This window comes from Aquila chrysaetos, chromosome 5 (genome assembly GCF_900496995.4).
Source record: "Aquila chrysaetos chrysaetos chromosome 5, bAquChr1.4, whole genome shotgun sequence".
NCBI classification, from domain to species: domain Eukaryota; kingdom Metazoa; phylum Chordata; class Aves; order Accipitriformes; family Accipitridae; genus Aquila; species Aquila chrysaetos.
This window is the reverse complement of record NC_044008.1, coordinates 37,478,267-37,482,078: the sequence shown is the minus strand read 5'-3', so window position 1 is coordinate 37,482,078 and position 3,812 is coordinate 37,478,267. Positions and strand designations below refer to the sequence as shown.

Genomic DNA, 3,812 nt, shown 5'->3' with positions numbered 1-3,812 from the left:
TTGCAAGGAGCTGCCCCTGTGCTGGCTACTGTGCAGTCCTGAAGTGCGTGTAGGTGCTGCAGTCGCCTGTCAGCCGCCCTTGGTGGGAGCAGGGCAAGGGTGCTCCCAGGATACAGCTCCCCCTGCAGCAGTGCCAGGAGGAGGCTGGCTGAGGTGGGCTGGCTCTGGCACCTGCAGGGGGGCAGAGTGGCAGAGGCAACGCTCACCGAAGCAGGGGGTCAGGATGGCCGAGTGGTCTAAGGCGCTGCATTCAGGTTGCAGTCTCCCTGGGAGGCGTGGGTTCGAGTCCCACTCCTGACAGGCTTGTCTTTCTCTTGGTTTCCTTCCCTCTCCCCCCTGAGGGGATGGTCTTGCTCCTCTAGGCATTCTGGAGGTTATGTCTTGCTGCATATCCCAACCGCCACCGCTGCCACTGGCTTAGCAGAGGTAATGCTGCTACAGAGTCCCGATGCAATTCCTTTTTCCACTCTCCCCTACAAAACGCGCATTCTGCTGCTTATCAGGAACTGTCTCTGCCTCATTGGCTGGTTCTTGGGGCCAGCTCCTGCTTCTTAGCAGGAACTGTCTCTGCCTCAGCTAATTTCAACAATGTAAGCGTCAAACATCGTCTTTCATCCCCTATCTCTACTATATCTACTGAGATTCTTTTGACTCCCCTTCTCTCACCAGTAGCAGGTGGGTAGGCCTAGAACAGAATCATGGAAGGAGGAGAGCCCCTGGGGAATTCCACTTTTCCATCGTCTTTCATCCCCTATCTCTACTATATCTACTGAGATTCTTTTGACTCCCCTTCTCTCACCAGTAGCAGGTGGGTAGGCCTAGAACAGAATCATGGAAGGAGGAGAGCCCCTGGGGAATTCCACTTTTCCACTCTCCCCTACAAAAGTCACATTCTGCATGCCTCTCCTCTCCCCTGAAATGTGGGGCTTTGGACATTCTTCAAACATTCACCCACAAAACCCTCTCTCCCTGCTTCCGCTTTCCCCTCCAACAACCCTTCTGGCTGGAGGGCATTTCAGGGAGTCAGAGAGTGCATCCTCCTGCTTCAGGCAGGCTCCCACCAGCTGATCAGTGCTTTGTCCTTTCAGGTCATAAAATACCTTGAGGACAGACGTTTCACAGCCTCTCTGGACCCCTGTTCCCATGCTTAGGCACCCTCTGGGTGATCATTTGTGTTTGTGTAGCCAGTCACAAACTGCCTGCTCAGTTTCTGACCATGGCTCTCATCCTCCAGCCATCGCAGTAGCCTCCTGGTAGGCACCAGGAGGCTCCTATTAGATCCCCGCTAAGCATTTTCTTCTCCCAGCTGAGCAAGCCTTGGGTCCGCAGCCTTTCCTTACAAGGCCCCCCCAGCCCCTGACTATCCTAGGGATCCTCCGCTGAACTCGCTCCAGTTTATCATCACCTTTCCTTGGTTCCCCAGAAAGTGCTTCTTCCCCCGTTTTGGAGATGGGGCAACTTTTCCCTCTCCTTAGTCATCAGGGAGCTCCTCTGCCCTCTGCTCCCAAAGCTGGAGAGCCCCTGCGATGCGTCCTTCCCTCTTTCAGGCCCAGTGGCACATTCTGTAGGTGCCAATCCAGCACGTGGCATTGACCAGCAGGATTTCAACCCAGAAAGTTTCCCCGAACTGGCAGTTCCTCACCAGCAAACATGGACAGCACCAATGGGAAGAGGAGCAGGTGGGAGTAAAGGCCCACCAGTAAGAGACCAGTAAGGGGCATGGCAGACTCTCTCCAACACTGCTGACGGGACAGAGGCATCCTCACGCAATCCCACCACAGGTTGCACGAGCACTGGTGGCATTTTTCAGAAGGACCGCAGTCAGGAAGTATGAGCCACAGAAGAGGTCCTCCTGTGCACACAGGAAGAGGAAGAGGAAGGGGGGACATGCACAAGGTGGTATCAGAGCATGCCGGAGCGTGTCGGGATTGAGGGAGATGCTGAAGGAGCTGGGATTGTTCAGCCTGGAGAAGAGACGGTGAGGGGGCTTCTGCTGTGTGAAGGTGGCTCTCTGGCTTGCCAAGGCCTGCCCTCGGCCAGAAAGACCTGGGGAGTGCAGGACCCAGGAGTGGCGTGGCCTCCTGCGTGAGCCAGCCTGGCCTGAGCTGCAGCTCCCAGGGGCTGGGGAGCTCTGGGAGATCTCTGGCTGCCCATGGAAGCCTGTAAGGGGGGCACAAAGTGTCCTCCCCGCGGTGTCCCGCAGGGAGGAGCAGCATCGGAGGCTACAGTGGACGGAACATTTGCCGTGACCTTGGGGAAGCAAACAGTCTGGGGACCACGGCAGCCCCAGCAGGCAGTGCTGCCAGGAAGGAAACCAAGGACAAAATGCCCCGAGCAGGGAAGCTGCCTTGTGGGCACTGGCCCACACAACCCACTGGCCCAGAATCCTTTCTCCCCGAGTGCTGGGTGAGACTAGCAGAGCCCCAGGAAGACCCTCCATTGCTTGCAGAAACGCTGTCTCAGCCCCAGAAGGGACATCCCTCCTCCTGCAGCGGCACAGCATCTGCATGGGAAAGGGCTGTCCCTTTCCCCGTGCTCCAGCCCCTGGAGTGGGGGGTCCCTCCACCTCTTTGCAAGACCTTCAGAGATTGGGCCCTGCTCTTGCTGCTCCCCGGCACTCCTCCCACCCTGCTCGGTCCTGCAGATCCCAGGGATGGATGAGGAAACCCCTCAGCAATGCTGCTTCTCCGGGACATGCTTTCAGATTTGTGACTCTCTGGAAATTTAACCCTTCTCCCGTGACTAGGTGTTTCTCACGCCCTCTCTGAATGTAACCTGCCATTTGATATCTTAGGCTTGGGCACGGCAGCCTGGTCTGTCCTGCGGGTTCAGAAGTACCTGCTGCCAGCCCAGTGCTTTGGGCAGTCCAAAGGCACCAGGCAGTTGTGTCCTCAGTGTCCCGGGCTAAGTCTGAGATCCAGCAGATTGTCCCCGCCTCTGTTTCCTCCTGTCTGACTGCTGGGAGGAAGGGCCCTGTTCTCAACACACAGACTCAAACTTTGGCACAAGGAGGATAGCACCAGTGCAGCTTCTCCCCACTGTGTGCACGGACCCTTGGCCATGTGGACCCAGGGCATGTGGGAGAGCTGCCTTGAGCTAATAGTAGAATTCAGCTAAGCCTGGACCAGTCTGGAGCAGCCTCAGGAGAGAAAAACCTCATTCTCACTGAGGGAAGGGCCGCTTTGGGGCAGAAGGGGACAGCGTGTCCTGGAAAAGAGGACCAGGGTCTGAAGTCAGCCAGGACTGTCCCAGTAGAGGAAGGCAGTCCAGCTTGTGCAACCCATAACAACTTGCCTTGGGTCCTCCTGCCAGCTCTTCCCTGTTGAACCTCATCCCCTGCCCTCTCTCTTGGTCGCCCCCTTCGGCAAGTTCAGGCGCTTGGCTAGGACCGCAACCAAGAGTAAGGATACGTGGTTAACGGCTGCTTAGTATGAGGTACAAGGTGAGAACAGGAGAGGCAATAACTTACACAGGCAGACTGGGAGGCTGTCCAACATGGGGGTGAAGGGAGGCAGCAGCAGAGACCGCCAAGTGCAAGCATCGAGCCACAGATCACTGAGCCATGAATGTAGTCTGCAAGGTGCAACGTTGAAGAGGTTAAGCTGGAAAATTCATAAACATGTCTAACGAGGAAAAAGCAAGATTCTCCCAGGTTACCAGCCTGGGTCTTGTAAGAGAGGGCATGCCAGGCTCGCACAAAGTGCTCTGCCACTCCCTGGAAAGATCCTGTGAGCAGAGAGTTGCCCGGTAGCCCTGAAGGAAGGCTGCACTTGGTGATGCCCAGGGAGATGGAGAGACTGCCAGGCTCAGCC

The 3,812-nt window shown here is 56.7% G+C and overlaps 1 non-coding gene across 1 annotated transcript; it reads left to right on the top strand.

The window, feature by feature from the left end:
- Positions 1 to 217: 217 nt before the first annotated feature.
- On the top strand, positions 218 to 300 carry TRNAL-CAG. The gene has a single exon. It is a non-coding gene; the product is annotated as a tRNA-Leu (tRNA).
- Positions 301 to 3,812: the final 3,512 nt, after the last annotated feature.